At 45.1% G+C, this 19,586-nt stretch overlaps 1 protein-coding gene across 1 annotated transcript in view; it reads left to right on the forward strand.

Moving 5' to 3' along the window:
* The window catches only part of PRPSAP2 (phosphoribosyl pyrophosphate synthetase associated protein 2), a 1,165,642-nt gene that overhangs the window by 650,822 nt on the left and 495,234 nt on the right, over positions 1–19,586 (forward strand). The window lies entirely within an intron of this gene.

The following is a 19,586-nucleotide window of genomic DNA, read 5'->3' on the forward strand; positions in this document are numbered from 1 at the left end:
AGTATCTGCTCGAGCTGGGACTTCTCATTATCAATTCTCTGCATTGCCCTTTGGCTTATCTACTGCCCAGAGTGTTCACGAAAGTTCTGGCTCCAGTGATAGCTTTCTTCAGGCTAAGAGGTATACAGATCTATCCTTATTTGGACGATTGCCTGATTCTGGCCAAAGAAAGGGACGAACTTCTTCATCATTTACAGTATGTGATAGCAGTGCTAAGATGCCTGGGGTATTCTGTGAACGAAATAAAGTCCAGTCTAGTACCCTCTCAGGACATGTGCTTTCTGGGTGTGAGACTGAATACAGCATCCCAGATGGCCTTTTTGACCCCGGACAAACAAAAGAATCTTTCTCTGTACTTCCGTCACTTGTGTCATCAGTCCAGGCTGACTGCAAGGACAGTCCTTCAAGCCTTGGGGTTCATGGCATCTTGTATTCTGGTGCTTCCCAATGCCAAACTGCATATGAGGAAGCTACAATGGTATCTCAAAAATGTATGGACACAGCACTGCCAAGATATGGACACTGTCATTCAGATAATACCTTGTATTCAAAAGGAATTTTTGTGGTAGGCTCAGGAATGTCACCTAAACAAGGGACTCTCTGTGACCCGGCCAGAGGCGAGTCAGATTCTAACGACAGATGCCTCGGACATAGCTTGGGGAGCTCATCTAAATGGAAAATGGGTACAAGACACGTGGCCTGCCAGACTTCAACATTTACATATCAACTTGAAGGAGATGTTAGCAGTCCAATTTGCATTGATAGGTTTCAAGGATTTACTTCTTCCAGGGCAGGTGTTGATTCTAACAGACAACACAACTGTCATGTGGTACATCAACAAGCAAGGGGGGACACATTCTTACCCTCTATGCAGACAAGCAATGATTTTATGGGAGACTGCTCTCAGTTTACAGCTAAATCTTCAGGCAAGGTTTCTGCCGGGAGCACAGAACTCCTTAGCAGATGTGTTAAGCAGACGAATTATGGATCCCCACGAGTGGAAATTGGATCCTCATGTATTTCAGCAATTGACAGTGTTATGGGGAACTCCAGACATAGATCTGTTCGCTTCTCCACTGAACCACCAGCTGCCAAAGTTTTGCACAAAAAGGTTTCATCCCACAGCTTGGAAAGTGGATGCTCTTTCATTCAATTGGAGCAAGCTTCATGTGTATGCCTTTCCACCTCTGCCTCTCCTCCCAAAGGTACTCCTAAAGGTCAGACAGGACAAGCCAAAGATGATTCTAATAGCTCCAGATTGGCCTCGACAGCACTGGTACCCATTACTGAGAAGTCTGGTACAGGAACCTCCATGGCCTTTGCCTTCGATCCCACATCTACTGTCTCAGGAGGACAGTCATTTACTCAATGCCAAAATCCACTCTCTTCACCTAACGGCCTGGCATATTCAGTTTTAAACCCTGGAGGGTTTCAGCTTCCACAGCAAGTTTTGAATGTTATTTTGGAGGCCAGAAGGCCTAGTACAAGGAAAGTGTACGCAGACAAATGGAAGAGATTTTTATTTTGGAGTACAGCAAAGGAATTTGATGTTTCTAAACCTAATGTAAGTGTGGCCCTTCAATATCTTGCTGAGTTACTGGACAAAGGTTTGTCCTTCTCTTCTATTAAGGTTCATGCTGCAGCGATTTCTGCACATTATGACTGTGACCCACCTTTGTTTTCTCATCCTTTGTTTAAGCAGTTCCTTAGAGGGCGAAGAATTTAAGACCCCACGAGAGCTCCTACTCCTGCTTGGGATCTCAATTTTGTGTTGGAGAAACTTTCTACAACCTTTTGAGCCTGCAGCTACTGCTGAGTTGAAGTATTTATCTTGGAAGACTGCTTTTTTGTTGGCCATTACCTCTGCGAGAAGGGTTTCTGAATTACAGGCCCTTATGGCAGTTGAGCCTTTCTTGATTTTCCATAAGGATAGGGTATCTTTACGTACTAATCCTTCCTTTATGCCTAAAGTGTTTTCTAGTGTGGCTTTAAACCAAACTATTTATTTACCTACTTTTTATGCAAACCCCCAAAACAAAGGGGAAAAGATTTTGCACACTTTGGATATACACAGGCAGTTGCGTTATTATTTGAGCAGAACTAAAGGGTTCAGGCAGTCTCAGCAGTTATTTGTTTCTTTTGCTTTGGGTTCTCAGGGCAAGCCTGTGTCAAAACAAACTATTTCTAAGTGGATTGGGTTTTGTATTGCTTTCTGTTATTCCCATCATGGTAAGGAGATTCCAGCTGGGATTAGGCCTCATTCCACTAGGGCTACTGCCACTTCTACAGCTTTTAAGGGGGGTGGCAACTAAGGATATTTTGGAGGCAGCTACTTGGAGTTCAGTGCATACCTTCTCTAAGCATTACCACCTTCCACTTTACTCTAAATCTAGGGCTGGTTTTGCCACTGCAATTTTACAGGGCATTTTGACAGCTCCTCCTGCTTTATAGTTTTGCCATCCTCCCTTCTCTCTGCTTTGGGATTCTACCCAAGTGTAAGGACTGCAGCAATGTGAGATGAAGAACATAGTACAGTTTTGTACCTACCATAAATGTAGATGTTCGAAGATCTACATTGCTGCAGTCCAATTTACCCTCCCTCCTTCCCCTCTATAGTTAGAGGAGTTGTGTGGTTTGGGTTTTGACTACTGTACATATTGTATATAGTGTACATATGTTTAGTGCAAGGGTGGTTGGTTGTTTGTTGTTGTTGTTGTTTTTTGGTTTTGACCTTTCCTTTTAGGGTCTTCTGACATCTGGGGCAAGAAAAGACTGAGGATATGACGTCGGTCATGCGCATTTGTACCCTGACGTCCTGATGTCAGTCTAATGCGCCATGACCGACGTCAGCCTAATACTTTGTTATTCGGGCCGACCGAGGACAGCGGACTACCCAAGTGTAAGGACTGCAGCAATGTAGATCTTCGAACATCTACATTTATGGTAGGTACAAAACTGTACTTTTTTGTGATATAAAAAAATAAGACCACAATAAATCTTTTCAAAACCTTTCCCACCTTTAATGTGACCTCTAACCTGTATATTTCAATGGAAAAACAAACAAATCTGTTGGGGGGGGGGGGTATTATAAAAAATAACGTACAATAACTTGGTTGCATAAGTGTGTACACCCTTAAACTAATACTTTGTTGAAGCACCTTTTAATTTAATTACAGCATTCAGTCTTCTTTGGTACACAGCTGTCATCAGTTACAGACTGATTATCCCCAAATAAAGTTCAGCTGTCCTAGTAGGATTTTCCTGACGTACTCAGTTGCCTGCTATAGCAAAAGCCATGGATGTTATGTGATCCTATCTCGCCTACATTCTGACTGATGGGTTCGGAGCCGATCCCTCAGCTCCGACTCGGCACGCTTATGCCAAAGAGCGAAGTCTCTTATTGGCTGAGCTTACTATATCCCAGGATGCACCACTACCAGTCCCCAGATCTCGCTTTGCGCTAACACTGCGAAGACGTGGTCTCGAGCTGGCTGAGCTGAGTGGTTATTTTTTGACTAACTTTTCTGTCAGTTTTGCTGTTTTCTCTCAAAAAAAGCTGTTTTAACAGCTATTCTTACATTGTTGTGTGGTTGGTTTTTTGAAATTGTTGTGAATATTTGTTGTGTGACTGGGTTGAGTTGGTAGGCCCCCCTTCACCTAGGGCCTTCCCGGTTAATCAACCCTTTGATATTTGATATTTGATATATAGGAAAAGGCTTAAAGTTTTTGGTAGCTGCTTGTTCTTACAGGGTTTCAAAGTTATTTGCGAGTGATAACTGTAAGCCTATACTTAGGGCACCAGTGATTGTATTTCTTCCAGTTAGATTACTGCTTTCTATCCATAATGTCTCAGAATCCTAGGCCTTCGGGCTTTAAAAAATGTGTAAAATGTAGTTTCAAAATGTCCATCACGGACTATCACTCGCTCTGTGTGTATTGCTTAGGGGCAAAACATTTACAGGAATCATGTAGTGTATGTCACGCTTTCTCCTCAAGGGTCCTCCAGGAGAGGAAAAATAAATTAATTCTTAAGGGATTAATTAAACCTTCTTTCGAAGAAGCTTTGGCATCCTCTCCTTCTCCGCCAAAGAAGGGCGTCGGCTCCGACCAGTCCGTCGGATCCGACCGCTAAGAAACATAGGCAGGCCTCTCCTTCGGCTCCAAGGACTTGGGAGCCGAGGTCGGAACGGTCTGCCTCGATGCCACCAGTATAGACTCCTCTGGCTTCGGAGCCGATGGCTGGGGCATCGAGAGGCGGGTCACCTTCGTCGGCTCCACTGCTCTCGGAGCCGACAAGGGTCGCCCGCTCAGACACTTCCTCCTCGGCGCCGAAGTCCACCTCGGCACCGATGGAATCTGGTGTGTGTATTCCTTCGGCGCCGATACTCGTCGAGTCGCCTCGGAGCCGGTCCCCTAGTCCTTTGGAGCCGTTGGAGAGGCCTTCTCGAACCCGTTCAGTATCCTCTAAGTCCTCAAGGATGTCGGATTCGGATATAGACAGGGTGCTCCAAAGACTGTTCCAGTCCCCAGTCTTTCAAAAATTTGTTTCGGTTCCGACCCAGTTGGCTTCGGAGCCGATAGTCCATGCCCATCCCATGGCTATTCCTCCTCCGACCCCTTCGGCTCCGTCGGAGCAGATGCTGTTGGAGCCGGTGGAGATCTTAGGGTCGGCTCCGACCCTTACTCCAACCCGGGCCTTCGGGTCCGAGTTTGGTACACGGACTTCTTCGGCTGAACCCGGGGGTGAAGTTTCGGGACCTATGCTTTCGGTTCCAAGCCTCCTCTCGGTGCTTCAGCTGGGATTGCCGCCTGCTATCATGGCTCGAGACTGGACACTCCCAGGATTCTGGGGTCCGGCTTTCAGGGCTAGGAGGAGTGCCTTGGCCAAGTCTTCGCCATCTCTCCGGCTTTACCGCACCTTCCTGGGCGTGGAGACTGGGTCTTTGGCAGTTCCCTGTCTGTAGGCAGCGGAGCCCCTGGGCCTGAGGTTACCCCATTGGGGTTCCTCCTCCTGAGGCTTCTTCGGTGTTGTCTTCGGTGGAACCCCCAAGGTAGAGATCGTGCAAGAGGAAGCACGAGGACTGCGCCGAGTCTATTACAACAGATACTGATCTGGATGAAGCAGAGGGGTCCCCAAGTCGCCTCGGATGATGCCTCTTTTGCAGACATCTTAGAGATCCTCAAACAACGAGGCGGCTGGATATCCAAACCCCTCTGCTGATGAGTCAGTGCTCCTCAAGGCCTTTGGGGCTCAGCCCTCCGCCTCCTGGGTGTCTCACCCCTTCGACCAGCTTCTGGCTTTAGGTTGTCGCACGGCGTGGGAACATCCAGAGACCGTGCACCCACTCCCTTCGCGTCCAGACAAAGTTGTGTCTGCTCCCGAGAAGGAGTTCCTCACTAAAGGCGTGGCTGTAGATGCCATGGTGGTGGCATCTGCTACACAACAGGACGTGGCAGAGGCTTCAACGTCCGTCCATCCTCCTAATAAGGAGTCTAGGAGTATGGACAGGTACGGGAAGCGCACCCTGACTTCAGCGGCCTTTACTTTAAGGTCTCTGAACTATTTGGCACATTTTACCAGGCTTCAGAGGGATCTGGTCAAGGAGTTGTCAGATTCACTGGTAACCTACCTGAGCAGCTAGCCCAGTCGGTTAGCTCTCAGTTGGCTATCCTTACGCCAATTTCTAACTCGTCCATGAGGCTCATTTCCTATGCGGCAAGGCGCGGGTAGAGCGGCAGGCACAGGCGTGGCGCTACGTAGAGAAGCCTGGCTCCGCTTGTGTCAGTTTGCGGAGGCCTTCAAGTCTTCCTTCGACGCTCCTTTGATGGGTCCTCATTGTTTGGACCCAAGGTTAAAGACACCCTTACCCGCTGTGAGCAAGAGGGAAAAACTTTATCTGCCGTAGGTGCCCGTTATTCCACTCCCTTTCGGCCTTACCCCAAGGCTAACGGAGCGGGGAAAATGTCGTTCCAAATCTCGCAAGTTTTTCTCCCAACAGCAGGAAGATTCCCCTTCCAGAGGCAGAGGACGGGAAATTTTTCAGGAGACGCCGTCCCAGAGGCGGCAGAGGGCCCGCAATTCTGGAGACCATGAGTCCTTTCGTGGCTCTTCAGCCTCCCACACGTCATGAGGGATTGCCCGGCTGTGCTGCTCCAGAGCCAGTCGGGTGTCGTTTTGCCAAGCACCTAAAAGCCTGGGAGTCAATCACTCAGGACAGATGGGTGCTTCGGATCATTGCCGGAGGTTACACCATCCCATTCACATACTCACCCCCACCGTCCAAAAGAATCCCAGACCCACCACCCAGTCAAAGGGAAATGGCAGCCGCAGAAGCTTTAAAGCTGCTAGAAAAAGGAGTCATCCAACCGGTCCCCACAGACCAGATCAGATCAGGAAATTACTCCAGGTTCTTTTTAGTGCCAAAAGACAGGGGACCTGAGACCAATATTGGATCTCAGCAGACTGAACCAATCCACGAAATCCAAATTCAATGGTCACGTTACAATCCATTCTCCCATTGTTGGAGAAGGATGTTTGGATGTGCTCCATAGACCTCAAGGACGCCTATTATCACATACCGATACATCAGGCGTCCAGGAGGTATCTGCGCTTCAGCCTGGGAGTCAGTCATTACCAATTTTGCGCTCTGCCCTTTGGTCTCACCACAGCCCCAGGGTGTTCACCAAGTGTTTGGCAGTAGTGACGGCTCACCTGAGAAGTCTTGGATTCCAAGTGTTTCCCTATCTGGACGACTGGCTCCTGACTGCCACCACCAGGCATCTACTAATGGACAACCTCAAAGCCACCATCTCCTGGGTATTACCTGGGATTACATTCAATTGGTCAAAGTCTGTCTTGCTGCCCTCTCAACGCATAAGGTTCATAGGAGCAGAGATAGACTCAAGATTGATGCGTCTTTCTTCCTGCCGAAAGGATCCAAACTTTACAGGGCCAAGTTCAAGCTCTGATCTCAGATCCAAAGCCCCAGCCAGGTTGGTTCTACAAGTTTTAGGCTCAATGTCTGCCACGGTTCTTTAGTTCCTCTGGCGAGATTACACATGAGGATTCTTCAGTGGCTATTGTCAACTCAATGGTCCTTTCAGGATCTTCCTCTCAATCATCACATCATGATCACGGAAATATGCAAAAGGGACCTTCGCTGGTGGCTTCAGACTTCCAATTTGGATCAAGGAAAACCCTTTGTTTTTCCCTCCAGCGGTTACCCTGACGACAGATGCCTCCCAGATAGGGTGGGGGGGGCATTGTCTGGGCAGGCTAGTTCAGGGCTCCTGGCTTCCAGACGAAGCTCTCCTCCACATCAACGTGTTGGAGATGAGGGCTGTACTTCTATCCCTACAGGCTTTACACAAGTTTCTTCCTCAGGGCATCATCGCCATCCACACAGACAACATGTCGGTGGTTTGGTATCTGAACAAACAAGGAGGGACCAGGTCGTACCCCCTCTGCAGAGAGGCCATGAGAGTGTGGGAATGGGCTGTAGCTACCAACCGCTTCTTGGTAGTGACCCACATCCCGGGAAGGTCAAATATATTGGCAGACAAATTGAGCAGGACAATTCTCTCTCCTCACGAATGGTCTCTAAACCACACAGTAGCAGCTCAGGTTTTCAGGAGATGGGGGACGCCGTGCTGCGACCTATTTGCAACTCCACTGAACACCAAGTGCCAAAAGTTCTTCTCCTTGATCCCACATCAGGGAGTACCAGCTATGGATGCCCTAGCACAACCCTGGCCAACAGGGCTACTTTATGCCTTTCCTCCGATTCCACTTCTCTCCAAAGTCATTCAAAAAGCTTCTCAATTGGGGTCCACAATGATACTGATTGCCCCATACTGGCCTCGTCAGGTATGGTTTCCTTACCTGAAGAAGCATGCGGTGGACGATCCATGGACTTTAGACCTAATTCCGGACTTGCTAATCCATCAGTTGGGACATCGGCATCGGTCCCTTCAATCTTTGAAATTGACAGCTTGGCTCCTCCACTTCCGACTTTAGTTAGAAAGCACACACTAGACCCGGAAGTTATTCACATTTTATCTTCGGCCCACAAACCCACCACTAACAAATTGTACCTCAGTAAGTGGAAGAGGTTTGCTATCTGGGCTCAACTCAAGGGCTTAGACCCTATCTCTGCTCCTGTCCCAGAGGTTTTGAAATTCTTAACATCCCTGTTTAATCAAGGATCTTCTGTTTCAACTATTAAGGTCCAACTAGCGGCTATCTCTAAATTCCACGAATCCATGGATCCTCCTTTGATGAGCAACAGACTATGCAAAACTTTCATTAAAGGTGCAAGCTTATTAAGACCCCCAATTTTTCATCCTGCACCTCCGTGGGATCTTGATTTGGTGCTTCGCGCATTAACATCTTCCCCCTTCGAACCGGCTGCTACATGTGAATTAAAATATCTGTCTTGGAAAACTGCCTTCTTAGTTGCTATTACTTCTGCAAGAAGAGTTTCAGAGCTTCAAGCCCTGTCTATTAAGCCACCGTACTTGATTTTCCATAAGGATAGAGTATCACTTAGGCCCAATCCATCCTTTGTCCCAAAGGTCTGTTCTAGTTTCTGTCTCCAACAATCTCTAGAGCTACCAGTTTTCTTCCCAAAATTCTCCAATGAAGCAGAATACACTCTTCATAAATTGGATGTTCACAGGCAATTACGATTCTATTTAGACAGGACTCAACAATTTTGTAAGTCAGACCAGTTGTTTGTGTCCTTCTCAGATAATAAATTGGGCCAGACCATCACAAAAGTTACTATCTCCAAATGGATTAGAGATTGTATAACTCAGGCTTATTCTTCTTCGAATAAGCAACTTACAACATCCATCAAAGCTCATTCTACCAGGGCTATGGCTGCTTCTATAGCTTTTCATTCCAAGCTCGCTATATCGGAAATTTGTGCTGCGGCTACTTGGTCCAATCCGCACACTTTCATTTCCCACTACAAATTGGATGTGGCATCTAGAGGACGGGCTTCATTTGGTTCCACGGTACTCAGGAGTGTTTTCCAGTGAGCCACCCAGGATTCAGGTGCTAGGGACGCTGTCCCATCAGTCAGAATGTAGGCGAGATAGGATCACATAACATCTTTTAGTTATGTACTCACCATAACTTCAGATGTTTGGGATCCATCTCGCCTACATTCCTAATACCCACCCTCCTTCCCCCTGCCTTGGAGATCAGAAGAGACTGAACGGTTTTGAGTTCTACTGTTTTATCTTGTTTCATCTGACGATGTTATATAAGTAGGGTATGCATGTGTGCATGTATGCGGACAAACTAGATCTGGGGGACTGGTAGTGGTGCATCCTGGGATATAGTAAGCTCAGCCAATAAGAGACTTCGCTCTTTGGCATAAGCGTGCCGAGTCGGAGCCGAGGGATCGGCTCCGAACCCATCAGTCAGAATGTAGGCGAGATGGATCCCAAACATCTGAAGTTATGGTGAGTACATAACTAAAAGTTCACAGAGAGCTTCCAAAGCATCAAAGGGAGCTGTGACCTTGCAAAGAACTAGACATCCCTTCAAAACTGATGAAAAGACAAGTCGAAAACTGGTCGGGGAGGCTGCCAAGAGACCTACAGCAACACTGAAGGAGCTGCAGGAATTTCTGGCAAGTACTGGTTGTGTACTACATGTGACAACAATCTCCCGTATTTTCCATATATCTGGACTATGGGGTAGGGTTGTAAGACTGAAGCCTTTTCTTACACAAAAAAAATCTAGGCCCAGGTAAAATTTACAAAATACATAGTCTCCCAAAAGCATGTGGGAAAATGTGTTATGGTCTGAGACCAAGGTTAAACCTTTTGGCCACAATTCCAAAAGGTACGTTTGGCGCAAAAACATTTCACATCAAAAGAACACCAAGAATGATAACCACGGTATAGAGAAAAAATTATCAATTTCAACAATAGGTTAAGCTTCTGGTGTCATTCAAAGGGGATCCAGTGTCTGTCAGCCTGGGATGACATGCTCGACAAGCCACGTTACTTCACTAGAGAGGGCTTGCACCTGTCACCCTTAGGCTTTCGAATACTGGCCAAGGCTCTTGCCACCCCCACAGTGCCTTTTTTAGGCAAGGCTCAAAAGACAAACCCACTGCCGTAAATAGTATAAGTAACAAAAAACTGAGGGTAATGCTACTCAATGCCAGAAGTCTAAACCTCAAAATACATGCATTCGAGGCACTCCTCAGTATGGAAACAATCGATATATGTGCAGTAACAGAAACTTGGTTTAAGGCTCCAGAGAGCACCCCAGCACTACCAGGCTACAACTCATACCATACGTTTCGGCCACAAAACCTGGACCGAAATACTAAAGGCGGGGGAGTATCCATATTCATCAAGGATACCCACACGTCCAGGTTAGTGGCACAGCAAGATGCTTCAGAGATCATCCATGTGCAGCTAACAATGGGCAAAACTGCTATTCAAATTATAGCTAGATACAGATCACCCACCATGTCCCAGGACCCCCACTTCGCATTCCTGGAAACACTGGGAAGCATAAAGGTCCTACCAAACATCCTGATATTGGGTGATTTCAGTTATTCAAACATTAACAGTTACTCAAACATTAACTGGGAGAACTACTCGAGTACAAACTCCCTTGCCCAACATTTCCTAGAATTTATAAACTCAAACGCCCTGAATCCACTGGTCAACACCCCCACCAGAGGTGACAACATATTGGACCTGGTCAACACCAACATGGGCGACCGGTGTTCCACACCGGAGGTCAATCCCTCCCTGGTTAGATCTGACCATAAACTAATCACTCTGGATATCCACATTCCGCCACCACCCCCGGTCAAAGAAACCACCGTGAATAACTTTTCAAAAGCTAACTTCACGTTACTTAAGACTGAGGTGGGAAGTTTCAAAGCCCCCATGCTAAAGGATAACGCTGTCCAAGCTGCAAAATCCTTTACTAATGCACTCTACGGGCACCTACAAGAATGCATGGATCATGCTATCTCAAACAAAACCAAGACTCACTCCTCCAAGAAAAGGAAATCAGTATGGTGGACCCCTGCCATAAACAAGCTGTACAATAGGAGGAGGAAATGAGTACAGAAAAGACTAAAATCCCAAGAAGGGAAGACATCCCTAATCAGTATCAGCAAGAAACTACATTCCCTCATAAAAATCATCCAAGGTTAGCTTCGAAAGAAAAATTGCCATGGACTCCAAAGATAACCATAAGGCATTCCATAGCTATGTCAAGAATCTAAGTGACAATTCTCGGATATGCTCAGAGTTAGTGCTGAATAGCACAAAATACACTGTACCGGCCGATATAGCCAGCATCCTGGCAGACAGGTTCAGTGCAAACTTAACCCCCCCCTCACCCCCAAAAGGGCCCATAACTATGCCAGAAGAATATACTGCCCCTGAAATCACAGACACTCAGGTTAAAACAGCCCTCTCCAAAGCCAAAAACACAGCATCAATGGGACCCGGATGGTGTCCCAGGCTGCATCCTACACGAGCTCAGATGAACTAACCCCTCACCTAAACGCACTGTTTAAACTCAGCCTCTCCACAGGCTATGTGGCCATAGAGTGGCGCACAGCAACGGTTATTCCACTCCACGAAGGTGGAGCCACAATGGACCCTGGGAACTATTGTCCTGTAAGCCTGACTAGCTTGTTCTGCAAAGCTATGGAGCACATCATCATGGATCTCATTTATTTATTATTTATTTATATTTGTTGACCGGGAGTGTCCGACTGGACGTAGGTCCATTTTCAGCGGAGGCCCGGGGAGAAAAGCTCCACAGTTAAAATAAACGGACAGTAGTTACATTGGATTACATAGTGATTAATAATTTACATAGCAATTACAACATATTTACAGATGAAGAGCATAGTACATCAGTAGACAACTAGAATCTTTATCTGTGAAGTACATAATAGACATTAACAAATGTTACAAGAAGAAGTTCCTGCTGTATAATAAGTACTGGCTTATGAGTATCTGAGCTTGCTATAATCAAGGTAGTTAGTGGAGTGGAAAGAAAGGTAGTGTTTGGATGGGGTGGGTGATAGAGTGGGAGTTGCAAGGACATAGCCAGCATGTTTTTAGGTGCGCTTTTAGTAAAGTTTTGAAGTGGGTGAATGATGGTATGGAGGTAATTGTGGTGGGAGGGAGTTCCATAATTTGGCTATGGAGCAAGAGAATAGTGCTTCACCAGCAGAGTTATTGGCTTTAGTGATCTGCAAGTGATTTTTGTTGCTGGATCTTAGTGGTCTGGTGGTGCGATAGGGTTGGTCATTAACAGAGACATTGGAAACCTCCAAATACTGGACCCTACCCAGTTCGGCTTTAAGGGCAGATCATGCCTCCTAAACCTAGTGGACAACTTTGAGACAGTTATCAAGGCTATAGACGAGGGAAAGGTGGTCCACACAGCTTACCTAGACCTCGCAAAGGCCTTTGACACCATTCCCCACTCAAGTATTGTAGACAAGCTCACCAGCCTGAACATAAACCCCTACGTTACAAGATGGTTTGCCAACTGGCTCACGGACAGAACCCACATGGTAAGAGTTGCAGGAGCTAGGTCTGACTCTAAACCAGTTACAAGTGGCATTCCCCAGGGCTCAGTCCTAGGGCCCCTCCTGTTTGGCATATACTTCTCAGAGGTACAGGCAAGCACAGGAGGACTATGGCTAACCAAGTTCGCAGACGACTGCAAACTAGAGGCTATAATTGACTCACTAGCTGACAGACATCTTCCAAAAGGGTCTCACTGAGACAGATACCTGGTGTCAACACCATGGTCTCAAGCTAAATGTCAAAAAGTGCATTTTCATCCCCTTTGGAAAAAACAAAGTACCCACAAACTACCGCATAGGTGCTAGCCCCCTAAATACGGAAGATGTAATAAGGTATCTGGGGACACAAGTAGATAGTAACCTCTCCTTTGATAATCACATTGCCAAAGTGGTTAGAAAATCCTATGTGGCCCACCTAATCACAAAAGGATTTGCATCCGGATCGAAAGAGGTCATTGGGCCCCTCTATACATCACTCATCAGACCCATCAGAGTACAATGCCCCATTTGGGATGTACCTTACAAGACACCTGCAACCACTGGAAAGACCACAGAAGTGTGGCCTGCTACAGATCACCCTCCATGACCCAGGACCACCACTCCGCCTTTCTGGAGACACTGGAAAAAAAGAAGGTCCTACCGAACACCCGGAATATTGGGTGATTTCAATTACCCTACCGTTAATTGGGAAAACTACTCAAGTACAAACTCCCAGGTCCAGTGCTTCCTGGAATTTATCAACTCAAATGCTCTGGATCAGCTGGTAAACTCCTCTACCAGAGGTGAAAACATATTGGGACCTGGTCATCACCAACATGGGCGACAGGTTTTCCACACCAGAGGTCAACCCGTCATTGGTTAGATCAGACCATAAACTAATCACTCTGGATGTCCACATCACACCATCACCTCCAACCAGGGAAACCACAGTGAAAAACTTCTATAGCAAACGTCACCTTACTTAAGACAGAGGTGGTAAGATTCACAACCCCCACACTAAAGGATAACAGTGTCCAAGATGCAGGAACCTTTACAAACCCAGTCTATGAGCACCTACAAGGATGCATGGGATCGTGCCATCCCTAGCAAAACCAAGACTCACTCCCCTAAGAGAAGGAAACCAGTCTGGTGGACCCCTGCCATAAACAGGCTATACAGTAGGAGGAGGAAACTAGTTCAGAAAAAAAGCAAATCCCAAGAAGGAAAGATATCCCTGATCAGTATCGGTAAGAAACTAAGGTCGCTCATAAAATCCTCCAAGGCTAACTTCGAAACTAGCCAAGGATTCGAAAGATAACCACAAAGCCTTCTTTAGCTATGTCAAGAATCTAAGTGGCAACTCGCAGATATCCTCTGAGCTAGTGCAAAATAGCACAAAATGTACTGAACCCACTGATATTGCCAACATCCTGGCAGATAGATTCAGTGCAAACTTCACCCCCCTCTCACCCCCAAAAGGGCCCACAACAATACCGGAAAAGTGTAGTGTTCTGGAAATCACAGACGCACAGGTGAAAACAGCCCTTTCAAAAGCCAAAAGCACAGCGTCAATGGGGCCAGATGGTGTCCCAGGCTGCGTCTACGAACTACAGAACGAACTAACCCCCCACCTAAACGCACTGTTCAACCTTAGCCTTTCCACAGGCTACATGCCCATAGAATGGAGCACAGCAACGGTTATTCTGCTTCACAAAGGAGGGGCCACAACTGACCCTGGTAACTATCGCCCCATAAGCCTAACTAGCCTGGTCTGCAAGGCTATGGAGCGCACCATCATGGAACTCATTAACAAAGACATTGGGAACCTCCAAACACTTGACCTGACCCAGTTCGGCTTTAAGGGCAGATCATGCCTACTAAACCTGGTTGACTTCTTCGAGACAGTCACCAAGGCCATAGATGAGGGGAAGGTAGTTCACACAGCCTACCTTGACCTCACCAAGGCTTTTGACACCATTCCCCATTCTAGAATTATAGAAAAACTCACCAGCCTGAGCATAAACCCGTACGTCACGAGATGGGTTGCCAGCTGGCTTAGACAGAACTCACACGGTAAGAATAGCAGGCTCCAGGGTAAGAATAGCAGGCTCCAGGTCAGACTCTAAACCAGTCACAAGTGGTGTCCCACAAGGCTCTATCCCGGGACCCCTACTGTTCGGCATATACTTCTCAGAAGTACAGGCAAACACAGGAGGACTATGGCTAACCAAGTTCGCTGATGACTGCAAATTGGGAGCCATAAATGACTCTCCGGCTGACACGGACATTCTCCAAAAGGCCCTTACTGAGACGGACACCTGGTGTCGAAGTCATGGTCTCAAGCTAAATGCCAAAAAATGCATAGTCATCCCATTTGGGAAAAACAAAACACCCATGAATTGCCACATAGGTGGCAGCCCCCTTAATACAGAAGAGGTAATAAGAGATCTGGGGACCCAGGTAGATAGTCCTCTCTCCTTTGACAATCATATTGCCAAGGTAGTTAGGAAATCCTTCTATGTAGCCCATCTAATTGCTAAATGGTTCGCATCTAGAAATAGGGGTTATAGTGCCCCTCTACTCGTCGCTCATCAGACCCATCATAGAGTACAATGCCCCATTTGGGATGTACCTCAGAAGACACTTCCAACAGCTGAAAAGACAACAAAAGTACCTCACCAAGTGGATTACTGGCCTCCAGCATATGTCCTATGCAGCCCAACTGGAAAAATTCCAGCTGTACTCAGTCGCATATCGCTTACTCAGAGGTGATCTCTGCCTGACTTACAAAGCCATGTCCAACTCAGAATTGATGGACATGCTCCACCTAAAGAAATCCAAGTCACTGCAAACCACTTGCTCTAGTGAGCTAAACCTCGCCACAACAATAAATAGAACATGCTGGAGGGATAGATTCCTGTCACAGAGACTCCCCGTGCTTTGGAACAAAATTCTTAACTACATTAGGCAGAGCCCCACACTAACATTCTTCAAGAGAAACCTTGACGAGTGGATGGGTAACAGAAAATGCATCCCCTGGGATCACTTCATTTGCTCTTCTTGACAGAGGCTTAGTTAATTAATGGGGCGGCGAAAGCTGACACACTGGATAGGCTTATAAATGCCCTTGGGCAGATAGCCTAGCACCTACCTATGAACCTGTAAGTACCTCGCCAAGAGGATCACTGGCCTCAAGCAGATGCCCTCTGCAGCTCGACTGAAGAAACTCCAGCTGTACTCTGTTGCATACCGCCTACTCAGAGGTGATCTCTGCCTGGCATGCAAGGCCATGTCCATCCCAGAATTGATGGACATGCTCCACCTAAAGAAAACCATATCCCCTCGAGCCACACGCTCCAGGAATCTAAACCTCACCACAACAATAAATAGGACGTGCTGGAGGGATAGATTCCTAACCCCAGAGACTTCCCATGCTCTGAAACAAGATTCCAGTCTACATTAGGCAGAGCTCCTTGCTAACCCTCTTCAAGAGAAACCTTGATGAGTGGATGGGAAACAAAAAGTTTACCCCAGGGATCACTTCAGTGGCTCTGCTGGACAGAGGCACAGGGAACTAATCTAAGGGGATGACGAAAGCAAACACATTCCGGCTAGGCTTATAAATGCCTTTGACAGATAGCCTAGTACCTACCTATGAACACCTTCCACATGGTGAAGCATGGTGTTGGCAGTATCATGCTTTGGGGTTCCTTTTCTTCAGCTGGAACGGGAGCTTTAGTCAAGGTGGAGAGAATTATGAACCGTTCCAAATACCAGTCACTTTTGTCCCAAAGCCTTCAGGCGTCTGCTAGAAAGCTGAAGATTAGGAGGAATTTCACCTTTCAACACAACAGTGACCCCAGCCATACATTTAAATCAACAAAAGAATGGCTACACCCGAAGAAAATTAAAAGTTTTTGAATGGCCCAGCCAGAGCCCAGACCTAAATCCAACAGAAAATCTGTGAGATGACCTGAAGAGGGCTGTGCACAAGAGATGCCCCCACAGTCTGACAGATTTAAAGCACTTTTGCAAAGAAGTGTGGTCAAATATTGCCAAGTCAAGATGTGCCATGCTGTTTTGACTCCTGAAGTTAATATGGAGCTGAGCTGTATGCAGGTCCAAGCAGTTAATACTCAGTCCTAAGCATTCTTTGCTGTGGGAAATGCAAAATTTAAAGGTACAATGGCAAGCAATTAGTGAAAATTATGGAATGTGAATAAATGATAGTAGCCTCCCTGGCAGTCTTTTAATGCATTTAATACAACTGTGCACAATTTAATTGTATTTAAAGGTAGCCAGTGTAGTTTTTCTTTTGGCTAAAAGTTAATATCTTCTGAGAGCATACACGTTATTTTTCACGTGTGAGAGGGACTAAGGGATATGAAAAGAAAAGACAGCACTTTGTGCAAGTGGGAGCACAGGCTGTAATATACTTTAGCATAACTTTATGCCTGTGCATGCAGCTATCGATTTTGGCAATTGTTTCTATCTGCAGGGTTAACCTTTTTTGTTGAAAATGTTCGTTAATAAGGATGGAGGTATTCTAAAATTGTTTCGTTTTTGAGGTTTCATTACAACAGAAGTCTTGAAATGTAACATAGGTTCAGATGAAGATGTGAAAAAATTTGAAAGAGCATTCTGCCAAACAGTGTGAATATAAGATAAGCTGGAAAAATTTGTCAAAGGATTTCAGTGTGGTTAAGAAGAATGTCAGGAACAAAAGAAAAGGGCAATACTACTAATTTCTAGAGAGGATCCAGTAGTAGTACAGGAGTAGTAGATGAGAGAAAAGATGGTTTTAGATTTGTGGCTGTAAGGCAGATGAGTAGGATTATGCTGCCATGTATTTAAATTCCATTAAAATTGCTATTAAGTTTTAAGGAAAGTTTAGAAGAAATCAGCTTTCAGCAGGGAATATTACTTTAGATGGGAATTGGAACTTGATTTACAATAGTGAGGATGTATCAGGAGGACATAGAATGGAAAAATATAAATAGGTGAGAGTTCTCAAGAAATTTATGGAAATGTTTGGTATGGAAGATGTAAATTCAGTAGCTGGAACTCTGGCAGAATTTACAAATTATTCCCCAGGGTACAATAACTTGACGATCCTCTACTGATAAAAAGGTACAATAGAAATGCAGGGTAATGAAGTAAAAATGACACTGGTGCTTTCCAACGTCCCTGTTATAAAAGAGAGGAATTTAAGGAATGAGTAGTGGACATTGAGAGCTATTAGGGAAGATAGAGGCAGTAGCTAGTGAGTGGGATAAAATAAAGAGTTTAAAATATGGTAGAAATAAGAGGGAGAGAGATGGTTAAGAAGCAGTAGGAGTTATTTAGAGGGGCCAAAAAAAGAGGTATTGCAGAATAAGAGGAATCTTACAGAAAGAACAGCTGTGAAGTGCTAAAGAGAAAAATAGAGTATTTGGATAATATGCATTTGTTTAGGAACTGTTTTGGGACTGACACCCCACAGTACAAAAACATTTAGCACACCAACTTAGGCAACAGAAAATAGGGTTGCTGCCAAACTTCAGCCTATAACAAGAAAAATAACGAGAGCCTGTAGACGTTTTAGAGATATTTTGTAAATGTTATGAAAATTTGTATACATCAGAAGAATGTGGCAACAAAGAAAAGAGCACAAATGGTAATGTTTATGGAAGACTTTAATTATACCAAGATTAGAGGATGATGAGGCTCAACAACTAATATATAGCAGGAGATGAGATAAAAATGGTACAGGGAAATCTCCTGGAGCAGATTGTTTTCCTTTGGAAGTTTGGAGGAAGGTCTTGTTTAATAGTATTTTAAAAGGAGGGTAAGCAGCAGTATCTTGGAAGAAAGCTGTGGTTGGCTGTATTACCCAAAGCAGGTAAAGACCCATCGGAGCCAATTTTGTGTAGACCTGTTTCAGTTTAACCTGTGATTTATAAAGTGCGCATGTCTATACTAGTTAAAATAATGGGAAGATGTTACCAAATTTGATAGATACAGATCAGTGTGGTTTTTGGAGGGGAGGCAAACATTTGAAGACATTAATAAAGCAATGTTGATTTGGAGGGAAGCAGAATTTAAGGAAATACTGCTGCTGTGTTTGCAGAGAAAACATTTGATGCAGGAAACTGGGATTTTGAGTGGGGCAATAGAAGCAATTGCATTCCTTGATGCAATAATAAGGTTAATTAGGGGGATTTATGAAGGATTGGACAAGTCAGGTTTTTCTCTGATAAGTATTCTAAACAGAGCAACCAGGCAGGGGTGTCTTCTTTCTCCTTGAATTGCCTAATAGTTGGAGCCATTATTAAAGAAAAGGAGGGAGTCGGAAATTCAAGGATATAATTGGTATGGTAATCGGGCAAAGTTGGCTTTATTTACAGAGCATATTATTTTGTACTTGATAAATCCAGAAAAGCATCTCAGTGTTGTTGGAACATTGAGACAATTTCAAGTCTTTTTTGGCATATAAAATTAATGAAGGTAAAACATAACATATCTGTGAATTGTGTACCCACTAACAAATTGGTTTAGCAATGCCCATGTTTATGCCTGCATGATAAGATTAAGTATTGAGGAGTATGGATCAAAAAGGCTTTTGTTATGGCAGCTAAGGATATGTGGAAGAGACTTGAAAGAAAATACAAAAACTAAGAAACTGAAAGACTTCCATTGTGGCTGCATACTGATCAACAGCATAACCTAACCTCTCCCAGTGTGAAAACAAAAATGGAGAAAAGTACCATTGAAAATGCGTTTTAGTAAAATTCAGTTACTGGGTAGTAAATACACTGCCTGGATGCTAGTAATGAAATTTGAAAACATTTTGGTTCAGGAGATGTCTTCCTGTAATTTAGAGGAAAAACATTTACTCTGAAGAGATTATAGGAGAAATCTATCAGTTCAAAAAACAAAACACTGGAAAAAGTAGAAGCTTTAGCCATTCAGATGAATAGATAAAACTGCAAAAATCGGAGGATGATATGAAGAAAAAGCTGGCTGAATGAGTTA

This window comes from Protopterus annectens, chromosome 12.part0 (assembly GCF_019279795.1).
Source record: "Protopterus annectens isolate FY-2018-M chromosome 12.part0, PAN1.0, whole genome shotgun sequence".
In the NCBI taxonomy this organism is placed as follows: domain Eukaryota; kingdom Metazoa; phylum Chordata; order Ceratodontiformes; family Protopteridae; genus Protopterus; species Protopterus annectens.